At 37.3% G+C, this 18411-nt stretch overlaps 1 protein-coding gene across 2 annotated transcripts in view; it reads left to right on the forward strand.

Moving 5' to 3' along the window:
- ARHGAP24 (Rho GTPase activating protein 24) overlaps positions 1–18411 on the forward strand; it is a 662544-nt gene that overhangs the window by 131716 nt on the left and 512417 nt on the right. Inside the window, exon 1 of one of the 2 annotated variants that reach the window (XM_078445942.2) lies at positions 12306–12694. The exons of the other annotated variant lie outside the window; for it this stretch is intronic. The gene's annotated coding sequence lies outside the window, so the exon portion shown is untranslated. Of the gene's footprint in view, positions 1–12305; positions 12695–18411 lie in introns of those variants that run through there. 2 annotated transcript variants of the gene reach the window in all.

An 18411-nucleotide genomic window follows, 5' to 3' on the forward strand; every position in this document is an offset into this window, starting at 1 on the left:
AAGAACTCTTAGAATGGAGATAAAACAGCATGGCCACAGTATATTATTTTACGCATTAAGGTACCTGAAACATAATAGTGTGCATGTTCTGGAGGCCATTCCTTTATACAGATGGTCATTCTTTCTGCTGGACTATCAAAGGGAGAAAAGAGCATAGCTCTTCTGAGTGTACAATATACATTGTTTGTTGGGGGTAGAAATTAACCTTCTATGTCCTCAGTTCCGATGCAACTCCTGGGTGGAAGTAGTGGACGTGGTCACTTGGGTGCATGTGTGGAGAGTTCAGGAGAATGATTTTGCCAAGTCTGTGTATCTCTGTGTCTCATTCCTTTGTCCCTCCCCCCCTCTCTCACTGAATCTCTTTCACCTGCTCTCTTTCTTCACATTGGGAAACTCTTTCTAGACTAAAATTAAGAAGCTGTCTTTAAATCACAATGCATTCTCCCCAGGTCTATTGCCCATTTACAAGAGTCTTAACATTAGCCTGAGTCATATGCTTTGAACCTATTTTTTGGTTGCGCTGTTTTCATTGCTTTCCTTGTGCCATCCTCCCTTGCCTGAGGCAAATGAATTCATAGATTGAAGGCACAGGGAGAAAAGAATACTAGAAATAAAAATACATTGGTTAATATTTCAAAGATGGTATCTCATCATATAAGTGTAATCCACACAGAAATGTTCTAGGAACTATGTACCATGTGAACATACTAATGTGAGAAAATGTATTCTCAATTTCAGTCAACGTTATTAGGAACATATTACCTGCTATTGTAAGTGTGTGGGACCAGGGTAGATTGCTTCCTGTCACCCCATCCACAAGGCTACTAAGGAGCTGAATCGAGGGCTCTTCCAGCTCTGTGCTGGCAGATGAGGATCCAGAGAAAGCTGAGGCAATGTAAGCCTTCAGGCCACTTCTTCAATTCAGGCTTTCTTCCGGCCTTGTTTTCCTGCTCTCTCATGAGCTTTTCCTTTCCTTTGTAATCACTAGTGGCCTTTTATGTCAGCAAGGATTTCTCTTCTCCCCTGGGGACTGTGGTAGAAGGGTCTCTGTAATTTTGGTCCTCATCCTCTGTCTCTGAAGTTAGTTAATAGATTTTTGTTGTTGTTGCTGTTTTTAGCAAAATGGGCACTCAGTCAAGGAAAAATCACTTTTTCAGGTCTGCTTCTGATTCTTTCACTATTTGCACTCAGGAAAGAACCTGTGCTCTAGTCCTACATCAGTGGGGCCCACCTCTGAAGTTAGACAGTTGCACTGGGAATTATATCCTGTCCTGTTGCTCACACCAGAATTTAGGCACATAACAGGCTGAGTGAAGACTCACCTTCATTTAGGAGAGAAGATAAAGTCAGTTTTTATGAGAAAAGGTGGGACCCCTCTGGGAGAGATGCAAGAAGAGGAGATGGAACAAGGTCTGTGAGAGACAGGACTGCCAACCTGTTTCCTCTTTATTCTCAGCTCTGTAAGCCTACCCTGGGTTATTTTTGGACTGGTGTGTAAAGCAGAGATGAGTGGTGGAAAAAGATAAAAAAGGAAAGTAGAGGAATTCCAAGGATAGGATGGGAAATTCAGCCATTTGGCAAGGCAGCTATTGAAATTAAAAAGTTGTGTATAAGTTAGTTGTATATGTTAGGAACTACTTAATTGGAAGGTTGGACACCATCATGTTTTCTTGGGTCAGATACCACTGATACCTGACTCAATTTACCAGCTTTCCAAAGAACATCTTCCTGATTTTTGTCTTTGAATTCTTCATCTTTTCTAGCATTTGCCACAAATATTGAATGTATCAGCCACCTTGGTTCTATAATGCTGTATTTTGGAGACTCATGAAGGTCAAGGTCTCAGAGAGCATTTGGGGAATGAATGAAATGGGTGTTTTCTATAGGTTAATGTAGCAGAGACTTGAGGGAAGATGTCTAAGGCTGAATGGTAGGAATAATAAGAACCCCCATTTGTTAAATGCGTTCCCTGTGTCAGGCACTGTGGTTTTCACTTCACATGCAATAATTCACTTTGTGTTCAAAACAGTTCTGTGGAATACTATCATAACACTATTAACTCCCAGCTGGACAGAACACACCTATAAGATAAGTGCAGAGGCAGGAGCTGACATCTAACAAAGAATGGTGTACAGAATGGCCATTAACAAGGGCCAAAAACAGCAGAATCTGTTATTATATGTATAATGGTAGGAGGTCAGCCAGCAAGTGAGAAATAGACTGTTGAAGCAACCGGTACCAAAGACTAACAAAAATAAGGATCTCCAGGCAAAATCCACGGTTCTTATAGAATAGGTGGTTCAGCTTATTGTTGGAAGTTTCTAAGAAGTCGTTTAGCACCGGTGACAGTCTCCCAGTATATTATTCCAGCTTCTTTGCCCCACCTTTTATAATTCCATTGGTGAAACATCTATTTCGATTCTGGTATGTGTGGTTTTCTAGATCTCATGAAATCATAATATTAACAGTAATCCAGGTTGCATTGCACATTGAACTATGAGCTTTGAATCTTTCATTTTTACACAACCCTCATTATCTCCAAAGGATCTCAAATAATTGGCAGTTTCATGAGTATATTGTAAAATGTTTGAACCTCTGTACTTCTAATACACAAACATCAATATAAACATTGTTCATGCCAGAAACTTTGGGTTCTGTGGTATGAAACTGGTGGTCAGGTAGGAGGGCAGTTGAAACCCTCTTGGAACATAAATATATTGAGGGTTGCTAATGAAAGGCTAATTGATGGTAATAGGAATTAGTCAATTTTAATATTGTAATTTATTCAGTGTCACTACAGCAATTAAGAAAAAGAAAGAAAAAATAATAAAAGTAATAAAAATTTTAAAAAATAAAGAGAAAGAAAGAAAAAGGTTTAAATCTCTAAATTCTATTTTGAAAAATCCACCGTTAAGATAAGGTTGTAGCATAGCTTGTTTATTAACATTGTTAAAAATAATGATCAAGTTAATTAAAATTGAATTATAATGGTACCATCTAAATAGACTCATGACAGCCATTTTAATGGGTTCCTTTGAAGGTAGCAATAATAATTAAGCCATTTTGAAACCAGCTCAGTGTCTTTATTTGGAATTCTTTGTGTACATTTCTCTCATGTCCCATTGGTAAAACTGTAATAGCAGGATATATAGACTGTGGACTCTAGAAATAGCTGTGGCCCTGACTGCTCTGTGGTGAACCGTGCATGCTATTTGAGAAGAGTAGTTACGGTCAATGTATGTCATTCCTCTCAACTCGACTCTTCCACCTTCAAAGAGCACTGGTAACACTAAAGGAGAGGGAAGAATCTAAGGCAATGATTCCCAATCTATTTCTAACTCTTTGAGACTCTTTTCATGTCAAAATATTTAAAAGTCTCCTCACACATATGTAGTTGTTTAGTATCCTGTTGATTAATCAAATGTATAATGAAGCTTTATGGTTTCAGCAGTAATTTGCATTTTCAAGTCACAACTTCTGCACACCTAAGGGAACTATCAGTGAATTCTTGTTTGAGTCTATGATTTGTTAGTTCTCAGACAGAGCTGCTGTATTTTGTTCTTCCTTTTTCCTCTTCCAGAATTGGGCCAGTGGTATTAGCAATCTGGAAAAAAGATAGGTCCCCGTGTTTTGTCAACTTCTTGTAAGTCAGTCTGAGCAGGAAGTTGGGAAAAAAGAGAGGGAATTACCATGGTGTAGATATCAACACATCTGACACCTACTTGCTCCTTGCATGAGGATGTTTTTCTTAGAATTTACTATAAATTTCTACTTTATGTATTTGTTTCTGTAATTGGAACAAAATAAAATTAAAGGAAGAATTAAGCTGGATATTTATTTTTTGCCCCTGATTCTGTGAATATTGAGACTTTATGTAATGAATAACTAAAAGCTTATTATTATATGGTAAATAAATTTTGACTTGACTGGGCTTAGGAGTGATCAATGACATTAGTAAACATTGCTCAATGTAGATAATTTATTAATCTTCTTATTGCAGCCTTTTAAGTAAATAATTTATTTTTTATTATGAAGCTTCATGGTTGCTCAAAAACCACACAAAATTCTGATAAATACCCATAGGTTGACTTATTAAGGCTACTAATGAGCCTTAATAAAGAGTCATGGTGTTGTAGGTTGTTATAAAGCTGTGTGTTCATGGACTGTGTGTTCATCTGAGCACATTGTGTTTCACCCTGGATAGGACTATTTTTGTAGGTGATCCCTGCATCTATTAAGTAAAATAATGCAATCATAAGGTCGCTAAACTTAACTTGATAAAATGTAAATGTAAATTTTTTACTATTAATGGGTTTATATACATTATGATTTTTTTTAAAGAAGCATAAGCAGTAATTACAAACTCAAATTGGGTATAACATGGGTCATTAACAACATTCACATAAAGAGTTGAATTTTTGGCCTATTGGATGTTATATTTAGAAATCACTTTTCTTGAAAAATAATCTCAGAATATGATAATCTATTAAAAGAAATTGTATGTAGACACTAAATTTAGACAAGCATTTTAGCTCTGAAGTTGATTTTTTCATTAATAAAATTAAAGAACATTATTGCTATAATCTTCTTTTCATTGAAATATTAACATAAGTCCTTCATTGAAAAAATTCTAAATTAAAATTATCTTTGTGCAAAATGCAACTAGATTCTAATCGTAATTTGATTTTAATTTTTTAAAAATACAATGGGGCATATCATGAAGAATTAATACGTCATTTTTTATGTAGCAAGTAGCTTAGTCTTAAATAGTTGTCTTATAATATTAATTTTATAAAAGTCTAATGAAATGGGCATTTGTACAATGATCCTCCAAAAAGAGAAGAATGATAGGGGGAAAAAGTTACTTTTGAATCACTTTTAAGCCTACAGATTATATTTTTCTAAATTTTGTCAGGTTTTGTCATAAATAAGTATGGGAAACTTTAGCCTAAATGTATGTGGTTTAGAACTTCATAAGCAATCAAAGCTAAAGATTAAAATTAAAAGAATTTGTTGTTGTTTTAGGCTTTCCTGGTGTAGTTTTCAATCCAGAAAATATTTCAATATTTATAAACTGATTTTCAGAAGATTTGATACTATCACTAAATTTGTCATGTATTTATAGTGAGTGTTTTTTCTATTATTATAGAAACCAGAGATTTCTAATATAGTTCAAAACCAGAGATTCTGTGCAATGCATGCTAAGAAAAACTCATGTGGTAAGTACCTGGGCAATTTTCACATTAAACAGGCTCATTGTCTTCTGGCTAAAAAACAATGCATTAAAATTTTTAAAAATAAGTGAAAAAAAAAAGGTAAAATATGTCAAAATGTCTTTACAGACTGGTTAAAGTCAAGGCTAGCTTCTGTTTAAAGTAGTGAAATAACATTACTATATGAAGAGTTAAGTCTTTTGTTTGTGTGTGAAGATGATGGCCTTAACTTTCAGAGGCTAGATACGAGCTGAGAATAAGCTACTGTATTGTAGGATTACTTCTGCACTACCTTAGAAGAAAAAAGACAGATTTACTCTAAACCTTTTTAATTCACTCATTCTCAGTGGTTAAATATAAGTTTCATGAAGGCACAGATCACATCTGAATTGACTTTGCATTTTGCACAGGCGTTGCATTTGGGAGGTGTTGAACATCTCTGGCCTGTGTAAAGGATCCATCCATGTACAAATTTGCTCATTTCTCCCAGTATTATTTTTCCTTAAAAATTACCAACATTGGGCTTAACTACACTGTACTTCTAATTCCTTGTATAGTGCCATAGTATCCACAGCAGTTTACAGGGTAAAATTTACATTAATAATGAATGTTTAGTTACTGACTAACATCTAGGCTTTAGTCTTTAGGATCTGAGCCTCCACCCAGTAGGATCAATGGAAGTCCCCATCCCCAATGAGCCTCTTGCCTACCTCTCACAGGGTATAGGCATCTTATGTCTTCTCCTTAGGGGTTATTGATATTTTCCTGCCACATATTTCTCTGCTAGTGTCTGCTCTCTTACCTGGTGGCTTTAGTCTGCCCCAGGGTTGGACATGGAAGGCACATCTGAGTTTGATCTTGCTGTAGCTGCAGCTGACTTCTACAGATGTTGCATACCTCCTGCTCCCAGTTGAGATAGGAGATTCTTTCTCTAAGCAGACCTTAAAACTATTTTATTGGGCTCCCTAAAGGGTGCTCACATTCTCTGTCTTGTTTGTTTGTTTTGGAAATCCCCTTTCTTGAGGAATTTGGGATCATTTTCCCAAGTTGGGTTCAAAAGACCTTTGACGGGACTTAAGTGATGTCCCCTAGAAAAGCATTCTTCTTTCTTAAAAATGCATCAGTGTCTTGGGCTGAAGTTTTGGGACTTCAATTTACATCTCCTGGGACGATTTCCACTAGAATTTAGCAGTCTCTTTTACTGGTGTCTCCATTCAGGAATAAAGTACGCTGGGCAGAATCTTCCACTGAAGACGTCCAGGGCAGACTGAGAAAGCCCAGCATTCAGAAACCCCACCTTTGTTCTCCTCAGCCTCAACCCCAGCTTAGACTACCATACTCCCAGACTAACCTGTCTGCTCTTGCAAAGTAAGGCTTCACAAGCTTGCTTGCTACTGTTTTAAACTTTGAAAAAGCAAAGACATTTGAGACAAGAAAATAGATGGAGAGGATAACTTCGTAGTCTTATTTTTTTTTTGTCTGCTTAATAGCCCACATCTTCTTAAAATGTTTTTAATTTTAATTCCAGTATAGTTAACGTACAGTGTTACATTAGTTTCAGGTGTATAATATGGTGATTCAGTAATTCTATACATTACTCAGACATGATATGTGTACTCTTTAATCTCCTTCTCCTATTTCACCCATCCTCCCAGCCACCTTCCCTCTAGTAACCATCAGTTTGTTCTCTATACTTAAGAATCTCTTTCTTTGTCTCTTTTTCTTTCTTCAGTTCTTTTCTGAAATTCCACATATGAGTGAAATCATATGATATTTGTCTTATTCTGATGTATCTATTTCACTTAGTATTATGCTCTCTAGCTGCATTCATGTTGTTGCAAATGGCAAGATTTCATTCTTTTTTATGGCTGAATGATATTCCATTGTATGTATATACATATATATATATATATATATATATATATATACACACACACACACACAACATTGTGTATATACACCATTGTGTATATATGTATATATATATGTATGTATATATATGTATATGTATATGTATATGTATATGTATATGTATATGTATATATGTATATATATGTACATATGTATATATACGTATATATGTATATGTATATATACATGTATATGTATATATATGTATATATATGTGTGTATATATATATGTGTGTGTATACACACACACACACACACACACACACACACACACCATATTTTATCTATCCATTTATCCATCAATGGATACTTGGCTGCTTCCATATTTTTGCAATTGTAAATAATACTGCAATAAACATAGGGGTGCATATATTCTTTCATTATAGTGTTTTTGTTAATAGCCCACATCTTGAACTGCCATTTGGTCATTGTCTTCCTGAAATATTCTCCTAGTTTATTTTATATATACATGACACTTCCATTAGCCATATGTAAATATTAACAATTTAACTTCTGTCTGCCTTTGTATAAGGCATAGGGAACTATTTTTAAAGTTATACATAATTTAGGTAGCCATAAGTAAACAATTCTTGGGAACAGAATGATTTTATTTCAATGGTAGTATTTAATGTTCTACAAAACACAAACTAAATGAGAAGATTCTGACATTAGCTTGCAATCTATAATAAGGCATGTGTATTGAGAGTAAGCCCATTTTGCTATTACTCAGGTACTCAAATGGAATTAAATTTTAAAATATTTTAAGTTTCATCCCAGTTTTATGTTAAGAGTTGAGTCTACAAGTGGAAATTTGCATGTCTGGAAGAATGCTTTACTTTATGGATGTGCATGTGTGATAGGAGTATGCATGGTATGAGTGTGTGTGTATGTGTGTGTGCACATGCATGTACATGGATGCCTGTACTCATGGGTGAGTAGAGAAAGGAGATGATGTGGTGAGCAGAGATGTGAATGATGGGAAAATGCAGGCTATTTTAGAGAAATTGAGTCAGCAACACAAGGAAACTCTAGAATAGTAAGTGAGAGATTTAGAAATGGCCACTAAAAGTATAATGAGATTTTTCTGGGAGCTGACTGGGCATGGGGCATCTGCATATCTTGGAAGGGAGAGTTTAGTTCTTTAATAGAATCCAGTAGACTCCTGGGTCTAGGTCTAAACAGTATTGAAGAAAACCATTTTAATTGGAAAATGAGGTTTGAATTTATGGCCCAGGCAAAAAGAACTTTACTTTGGTAAGTAATATGATTCAAACTGTTACATAAGATAGGTGCATACAAAGCAGTGAAGAATCAGTTAGACATATTAAAAATGTTAACAATACTTATCTCTGAATGGTGATATCATAGCAATTTTTAATTTCTTCTTTCTATGCTTCTTTGTGTCTACTAGTTTCATGAGTTAATATATATTAATTTTGTAATTAGGCAAGAAACCAGCAAATATTATTTTGAAAATAAATTTAATCAATTTAATCAATTTAATACGTTTTTTTTTTTTTTCTGTTGTTGTTTTGGGTATGATCTAATCTGGCAGCCTAAGGGATGATGGAGTGTGACACAGGCTACCACCAAAATATGCCAATTAAATAGTGATGGTTGGTACTATGCTCCACTCAGGATCTAAAGAGGCATATAGCATGCTTCACTTTTAACGGACTTGACTTACAGAAGGCCTATGATGGAATTATAAAGGCAGGAAGGACTCTAATGCCACAGTAGCGCTTCTCTTTCGTAATCTCCTTCATTGTCTTGCTCATGGGGATTTAGTTGGATTCCTTTGGTCCCCCCATTTTTAATAGTAATGATACATCTCCTTTCCCTAAATTGTGTGATCCATAGTTTTGGGGACAGTAGGCATGAAACTCCCTCAGTCTCTTCCAACCTTATTTAGCTAAGACAAAACTGGACTTTATCAAAAAGGAACTTCTACAAGGAAATGAAAACACAAAACCAGACATTTTGAAATAGATGCGTTTTAAAGCACAGCCTTCTATCTTAATACTGAAATCAGATCTTGGCATATTTCAGTACCCACACAAATTCTGCATTGTTGGTGAGAGCCTGAAGGAAATGTTAGGATTTTGGCAGTTGTTGACTATTCAGTTTTGTTACTATGTTTTTTGCCCTCTTAGGAATGTATTTTTCCCCAAAAGAAAACATAATTAAAGAGTCCCAGTATCTGATATTAATGGCCAAGTGGGTAACATGACAATACATTACTCTATGCTAAGGTCTTCAAAGAATCTGGCAAGGAATCTGGTGAAAAACTGAAAATTTTAAAGTAGTAAAGTGTACTAAAACATGTTTTTAATCTATATGTGTTTTATTTTATAACTGGAAATTTGTACCTCTTGATTCACTTCACCTATTTCACCTACCCCCACCCCATCCTTATATGTTTAAAAAAATTTTTTTTTAACATTTATTTATTTTTGAGACAGAGACAGAGCATGAACGGGGGAGGGTCAGAGAGAGAGGGAGACACAGAATCCGAAACAGGCTCCAGGCTTTGAGCTGTCAGCACAGAGCCCGATGCAGGGCTTGAACTCACGGACCGCGAGATCATGACCTGAGCTGAAGTCGGACGCTTAACCGACTGAGCCACCCAGGCGCCCCCCATCCTTATATGTTTAATAGTACCTTTTGACTCAGGTATTTGAAACATTAGACAACGTGATTGTGCAGACTCTTGTTGAGGTTCCTCTAAGTCAGTTCCAATCAAAGCGGCCTGACAGAAACAGTATCCAGGGGACTCTGTCTATGGACGCTCCTTTGTCCTTGACTCTGGCAATACTGATACTCCAACTTGTCCAAGTGTAGTGAGACCATTATCTTCGTTCTCTCATCCTTCTCCTCTTTCTCCTCTTCCTATTGCACTTTTAGGTCCCTGAAATCCCCTTGGTCCTGGAAGTATTTCACTTCTCCCTTGTAAATCTGAGGTCCCTCAAACCCTGCCTGCCTTTTATACTGACTTTCATATACCCTTCTTCTGAGGAATCCTTCTTCTGACTTAGGAATCTTTAAGAAAGTTATCCTTCGCCCTTGAAACATTTGTGGGTTTTGTGGAGTTTATCACAAGCATGCTTTTAACTCAGAATTGAGTTGACTGCTAAAATTCAGCTTTAAGTGATGCCCTGGGCAAGTTCTCCCTTGATGCTCTGGGAATTGAATGACAGACACCATCTTCCCTGGAGTCTGGATCAGTCACATCAGCAGGCTCTTTCGGTTAGAGTCTTTTACATCTCTAAAATTTATTTCTCCTTTAAAGTCCTACAGTTTGTATAAGTGATGTCTACCAGTCCCAATTAACCACAAGTAAGAGAGGAATAACGGTCTGAGTCCACAGAAGCGTTTTCTAATCTGGGTTATACTCTCTAGTAACAAAGACCTTTGCTAAATCCCTAAGGCTTTCTAGAAAAGGAATACAGTGCCCTTGTCTTTCTGTAGAGAAGTGAGAGGGAAAGAGTGGAGCTTTGGTAGATATAAGTCCCCTGTGCTTAATCCTCAGGTGAAAATCTTCCTATCCTTCAGTTGTATTGTCTAGCTTAAGATAATCACATACATCACACATGTCAATGAAGTGATGGTAAATGGAAAGCATGGAGACCGAAGTCAGAAGATGAGAAGGGCAATGTTTGAGTATAAGGCTGTGTCCCAAGGCATGTCTTAACCTTTTGGATTAGGGACTAACCCAGTAACTACCCTGAGCTCAACTTTGTATTGTCTTCAGTCTAAATTGCTCGGGGTAATAATTGTTAGGTCCTGAAATAGGTTACTGACATGATAGTTTCCTTGTCTTCTTTAAATGTCACGATCTTGAATCATACTTATTGACACTTGTCTTCCTGAGGCTTTTGAGTCCATCAAGTGTGTGCAGATTTCATTTTGGTTAATTTAATTGTTTTTCAGCTTTCATCTAAAACTGCCCATTGGCATTTACCTGCCAGGATGTAGCTGGAACTCATAAAGCCATATGGGTTGATAAAGGTCATTTATTCCTACCAATTAGAAAATAAGCTACCTTGCTTCTGGTTAGGAATTCCAAGCACATTTTAAAAAAGGAAATGCCAAAAGAGAACCCCTCCTCACCCTGCAGAACTTAATTTGACTCATTAAAGGGCTGAGAATTCTCTAGCCAGAAAATCAATTTTTTAGCAGGGCATCAGGTTGGGATGGGGCAGATCACCAGGAAGAAAAACTCCAAGGAAGAGATAAAAGAGAGAGAAAAACAAACAAACAAACCTAAGAGTCTACATAGGCTTTTATTTTTGGTGTTTCTAAATTTGCACATATGTTCTTCTATATCACTGCAGATTTCTGATGAGAACACTTTTATTTTATGTCTTAAAGAAATCTGATGATGATTTGTAAGTAATCTAAAGCAGAGATCTTTATAAAGCTTTTTGAAATAATAATACTGGCATTCCAGATAACCTATATTGTAAGATCTAGATTTGAAATAGGCATTTTTTGGTGGTGGTGGGAAGAGAAGGGGTTCCATCAGCCAAAATTTTACTACCCTGGCCCTTCTCTCATACTGTGCAATTCTGAGAGCTCTTAAACCATGGTAAGGAGGTGATTATGCTTTCCATTTCTCCAAGGATCTGAAAGCATCCATCTAAATAAGCATTTCTAGGAATGCAGGTTTAAAGACTCAGGTAATTCTGATTGGAGAAATAAGATTTTACAGAGAGAGCTGAGGGAAGCAGGTGAAACCTACTATGTGGGGGTTTGGCCAAAGAAATGCAGGGCTCCTGGAAGGCAGGAGACAAGTATTTTTCATTCTTCTCCGCACCCAGAGTCCCAGATCTGGTGACCGATACATATCTATGATACGTAAGAAATGAAACGAGTAATGCCAGCTACGGGGGGACAGAGGCAGGGTGGGCTCTCTCTGGTGGGGGCGGGGGGGGGGCGGGAACCGGGCGTCGGGCTGTGTTACTCAGCCTAGGAGATAACCTAGCGGTGAGACGCAAGGGCCAGGGCACCGTTCTTCCCTGACTCCCCAGTAGTGCGGCTCGAATCTTCTAAAGCTGCCAGTTGCCAAATGAAATCTGAAACCCTGGGCTGCGTCTGAGGGTTGGCCCTGCTCAGTTGTTCCAGCCTCTTGTACTGTATATTTACACATTCACACACAATCACTCTTTCTAACTTCTGGGACTCTTTGCGCAACTGCTAGGATTTCTCAAGTGCATGTGGCAACTCAGCCCAGCTCCGGGGGAAACCGGCGGGACTCCGGAGGGTCTCCAAGGTCCGGGGAGCTGTCAGGACTGCTGCGGGGACAGGAGAGGATCGAGACGTGGGCAGTGGTGGGGGGAAACACCCACAACTTTCCACCCCAGCTGCAGCTCTTTCGGCCGCTGCGTATTTCCTCTGAAACCACAGCTGCTGAGCAACCAAGTGCATGGGGCACAGCACGTCCCCTTGTTGTGGGAAGTAAAGTAGCTTTCCCTCCTCTCTTTTTTCTTTTCCCTTTCCTTCGGCTCGTCCTGGGAGCCTTTCCCTCCAGAGCAGCCGCAGTCCCGTGTCCGTCGAGTGCTCCGAGCGGGGTAGGTGACGCTGCGCGGGGGTGTGCGCCGGGGCCACCGCGGGAGGCTGAGATAGCCGAGGCGGCGCTCGGGGGCTGCCGGCACAGCTGCCTGCGACAGGGAGGGGGCTGCTGGGGGCGAGGAGGGGGCGAGGAGGGATCGCCGGAATCCCATGCTGGTGCAGTGTGTGTGTGTGTGTGTGTGTGTGTGTGTGTGTGCGCGCTCGGGGCAGTCGCGCTTGTGTGTGTGTTGAGAAACAATGTTCTTATTTTTAAAAGGAAGAAAAGGCGTAAATGGTAGTATGTATTTCTGTCGTAAAAATAGATGGAATTAATAAAAACTGTGCAGTTCAGCTCCCTTGCTATCCATTCTTCCTTCTCCCACCGCGCCTCCCGTTTGTTTCCCCTAGTGTCTTATGAGAGTTTCCTAGATAACAGGCATACAGAGGTAGGTTTTAATAATGAACACTTTTATTGCAAACATAAAATGATAGGGAATCTTTGGTGAATTTTAAGCCACCCAAAAGAATCTAGATTTTTTAAAAACTTTCTGAAGATGTATCCATCCTCTCTGAAATATAAATATATAATTTATTCTCATTAAAAAATACTTTAGACTGTATTTCTTTTTAAGTTGACCAATTAGAAGGGGAGAGAATATTACTCTTGGAATAATATTTCTTAGCGATACTAGGTTTCAATACTAACTAGTAATAGGGAATCCAGACTCCCTTGTAGTTAAAATATGAATTAAATGTTTCTTTAATTCATTCGAATTAAAAGATAATCTCCAAACTATTTCTCTTTCTATCATAGCTTTTGTTATTCTTTTTTTTTAAACCTTAGCAAGACATCATCATTTGATCTCTTTCTAAAAAAAGGAAATAAATCATGCTGGGTATTTTAAATAAAAAAGTTGTAAGGCGTTTGCATATCCATAAGTAAAACAATATGTGTTGCTGTGTCTACTAAAGAAGACAAATTAATTGAAATCCAGGGATATTTACAGTACAGTTAAGAGCTTTACTCAATTACTGAGAAGAAGATGGACAGACAGATTAAATACAAACAATCTGTCCCCTGATTTTAATTAGAACTGAAAACCAACCCTTAAGGGCAAGAATGGATGTTGGTATTAAGTTGGGCATCATAAAATGCAGGGAATTAATATATTAGAAAAAGCCAGAAAACAAGTATAAAGCCACATCAGACTTGTTAAGATCTCGCTCTCCCTTTTAAATTTCTTAATACTTCCTCTTCTCTGGGGACATTTCAACTTCTAAGAGAGCCTAATAATACAATTCCCCTTTTTGTCTTTCTTGAGTGCCTGACCTTCAGGTAGCAAGTCAAGAAATCTGTTCTTTAGATCCATTACTGACTTGTCAGAGAAGTCACCTTAGACATCTTGGAAGACCGAGATATTGACAAAACTTTAAAGTAAATAACATTCTCCTTCCACTCAGAGGAGACATGTTCTTGGTGGAAGACCTTTCAGTGGGAATAAGGGATAAACTATGAGTTTTTCAGATCTGGAATTTAGTTTGAGGTATGTGTAAGGAATATACAATAGTCTGATAAAAGGAAGGAGATTCTGTAATTTTTTTCTACATCTGAAAGGCTGTTGAAACTCAGTCTGTCCTTGGCTTTCAACTGTATTATTTTGTTTTATTACTTAATCATAGGGATTTGGAATTGAGAGGTGGATGGTCTCTCAGTAGTGTTCTTTTGGGCTGTATATACTGGTGAATTTGAACCATTTTGAAAATAAAACTTGATAATAAGTGAGGAAGAACTAAGTTCTCAGGAAAAAAAAATCACTGCAGAACAAATAGCACTGTACCCTTCCAGACAAGAATGGTACATTTAAGTATAAAAGTGAAAAAGTGTTCTGAGCTTAAATCTCCAGTGAAATCTTTTCAGGTTTTGCTTGGTATAGTAATGGCCAAAGCTCTGGGAGTTTTTACTGGCCATGGCTTCATTTACTGTGTGATCTTGGACTGTCTAGGATGGAGTTTAGGGGTTAAGGGAAAGGGCAGGAAGGGTAAAGAATGTGCAACAGGTGATAATAAGTGGTTTGAGTCTGATTACTTTGCTGTCTTGGCCAAAGACTATTTAGTGTTTACCAACAGTGCCCTTAGTAGTTTTGTTGTGACCTACTGGCCCATTTAAGTGCATTTTCTTTCTGGCTCTATTAGTGTCCGGGTTGGTTTCGTAGGGCTAAAAGCAGGCAGAGCTGCTGCAAAATCCAGACCATGGATTTTGTTTCTGTTTTTAGTGTTTGCAGTGCTGTAGGACCATCTTACTTACCGGTAGTTATTTTCCTGTGGCATTTTCAGGCAGGTGGTAAAGGGTTCTTTTCCTATGAGTTGAGCTTACATAATGCTGATCACTTCTTTCTGCCATGTGTCAAGTTTTGGTAACGGTGAGTGTTTTGGAAAAACAAGAGGGAGAAGGTGGCTAGAGCCTCACCTTGGAGTCCAGTGGAAGGGACAGCCCCTCAATTAGTCACACATGAGTATGGAGGAGGTTAACAATAACAAGAACCTGGGGCATCCTTTCTACAATGGTCATATTTTACTGAGAAAAAAAGCGTAAGAGATTTAAAATCCAAAGATGCTTGTTTATTCTTTAATCCATGGCTGAAGGATTAAGATTTCTCCCAGATGGAAAAAGGTATTTAAAAATAAAATTGTAAATAGTCAACTTAGCCATGAAGTTAATGCTCTTCATGTGAAGAGTTGGAGCCTCAGATTGAGTCTGGAAATGGTGACCCATCTGTCTTCATTACTCAGACTCAAACTTTATAAGATTATGATGGTTTCAGCGGCTAAGTAAAAGCACATTTGGACGTGGGGAAATTGTTCTGGTGAGATTCAAGGAATGTTCAGTTTTCAGAGGTTATTGTGTACATATGTGCTTTAAAGCAGCATCTACACTGAACTGTGGCAATGCTACAATTAACCTTTATAAAGGGCAAATCTAATTGTGTCAATCCCTTATTCTAAAACCTTTGATGGATCCCAGGATCCCAACAACCTACAACATTAACTTCAAACTCTTCAATATAGTGACTAAAAGCTTTTCAAAACCCTTCCTTTTTAGCTTCTCCTTCCTGCACAATGGCTCCTCATTGTTCACACTTTTGATTTTTTTTTTTGCTAATGGATCTCCTTTCTCCAGGAATTCCCTTTGCCTGGAAAGTCCCACTTGATTCTTGGTGGTCCATTTCAACTGGAACTTCCTTTGGGAGAATTTACGCAATTCTATGTAGAAATAATTCATCATTTCATCTTGTCTGCTTCCGTGGTGTTTCGAACATGCTTTCAATAGTTTTTAAAATAATTTTTATTTTTGAAACATTACTACCAACCAGCTATAGTGTGTTCCTTTATAGGTATATTGGTGGTGGGGGACCCACTTGTATCCTAGTGTCCAGCCCAATGACTGAAACATATAGTAGACACATGTTAATGTTTCCTTAATAAATGGGCAAGCAAAGTTATGAATGAATAACGTACTAGTGGACTCTGATTTATGCAGATAATTTTTTCCCCAAAGGTCCCATTTGAAAAATATCTATTTGGACTCAGAGTTTACTTTCCAAAAGTAACAATGCAACAAACATAATTCACTTTCTAGACCTGCCCACACATGCCTATTTAATTCTATAATAGATGAAATTTGTGCTTTTGAAATTATAAAGCAAAAGCAAAACAAAATGAAAAACTACTTGGAATCATCTTTTTCTTTTGAAAATCACAAAGTACTCTTGAGTTTAAAGGTAATAGAAACACTTATAATAGATACACATTTTTCACAGTTGTTTTTTATATTGTACTATGAAATCTGTAATCGATCAAATCCCAGTGGGAGGTCCTGGATTTGGCTGTGAGGAGTAATAATAGAGTTAAATTTGGAGATTCTGTTGCCTGTAGATGGGCAATAATTTTAATTAATCAAACAAAATAGAAATACTAATTTTGGCTATTTAATAATTATCTTGAGTGCTAGTGCCTGAAGGAAGTTGGATTTAATTAAAGGAGAATGTGGAGGTGGCTGGAGAGGAGGAAATTCAGAGGGGCATCTTTTTTCATGTTACTGATTTTTTATTAAATTTCTTTTCATCTCATTTGCACACTTTGGCAAATCCAGTGTTTCCTTTTGAAAAAAATTCCTATTCTACAGTTATTTCTGCTGCCTGACATGTAGAAGGGGGTTGTTCTCCATTTCAGCCGAACTACAAATTGGCTTACTTCATTTTCAGAGCAGTGATACCTCTGTCACTTGCATACTTCTTCTGTTTAGCACAGGGATCATTTTTCAATCAAGAATGCATAATGCTTGTGTTTTAGGCACCAGTCAGGGACCTTAAGGTCAAGTTGTTCCTTATATAGTATATCTGAGAAGACTGAAAGAACAAACATTGGTATTTCAGAGTAATAGTGTACTTTATTTCTACTCTAAATCTTCCACGCTCTCTATTTTTATCAAAGCGTATGACCAGAAGTTTACCTGTCCCACTCACATTACAACACCTTTTGGTTAGGTTGTCTTCATCACACAGTCCTTTAATGTAGCCTTCTATTTCTTTTTACTGAGAGTCAGCATAAAAGAGGCTGCATGGAAAATATTTTGGCACTTTTTGTTATGTATTCCCATAGTCTTTAGATAAGGATCTCCATAAATTAGTTTTTGCTTTTACTGCTTTAAAAAGTGTTGCTCTTCTGATTAGCTAGTGTTGTTTCTTTTGTTAGAAGAAAAGAGAGTAAGAAATCACCATGTTTCTCATGTTGGCTTGTCACCCAAGAAGCTCACCTAATGTAACAAGAAAATCAGAACAAACTTTGATGCTCAATTGTACCCTGGTCAATCTTCTTATGACACAGTTTGCATCCGTCTGGCCTTATTTTTATGCACCTATCATACCCATACCCTTTAACTAAGTTAACTCAAATCCATTATGGAAATAGATTGAATTACCTTCCTTGTGTGTGTGTGTGTGTATGTGTGTGTGTGTGTCTGTGTGGTTCCTAAAAACATTCTAGGTACTGTTTTTATACTCCTGATGAATAAAATAGACTTGCCCCAAATGTTACATTTCTTGAAAAACTTAGGAGTCATATGTATAATTTTGAAAATAGATATTTAAGACCAAACATGTGAGTTCTTTTCAATACACGTATCACAAATGTATGGAAGAGTGCCCTTAGGGATATTTCTGAGAAACAGAAGTGAAAACTTTCTTTTTGTTACAAATGAAATCTATCAGTAAATCAAGGCTTATACCCTATACCTAGGGTGGTTTTCTGCCTATCATATTGAGTTTTCAGAAACAAAGTAATTTTTCAAATTTCTTAAGATGTAAAAATAGCTCTGATTTTGTCCTGAATTTTTTTTTCTCTCTTTGAGTCTCATAGACTCACATAATGATAATCACTCTAATGAATTAAGTACCTACCAAGTACCAAACATTCCATGAGATGTTTTTACATATATGACTTGTAATTCTAGAAGTAGTTAGAAGTAATTAGTAATTCCAGCAGTAATATCTGTTCTATCTAATTCAGATATTAGTAGTCCCATTGCATGAGAAAGTTTACACTTGGAGAGATAAACAAGCTCACCTAAAGTAACACAGAAGCAGTAGAGTCAAGAACCAAAACTATGTCTACCTAAATCCAGATAGCCTGCTCCATTTACAATGGTACCTTCCTCTTGGTCCTTTTCTCTTCAATTATT

This window comes from Panthera onca, chromosome B1 (assembly GCF_046562875.1).
Source record: "Panthera onca isolate mPanOnc1 chromosome B1, mPanOnc1 haplotype 2, whole genome shotgun sequence".
NCBI classification, from domain to species: domain Eukaryota; kingdom Metazoa; phylum Chordata; class Mammalia; order Carnivora; family Felidae; genus Panthera; species Panthera onca.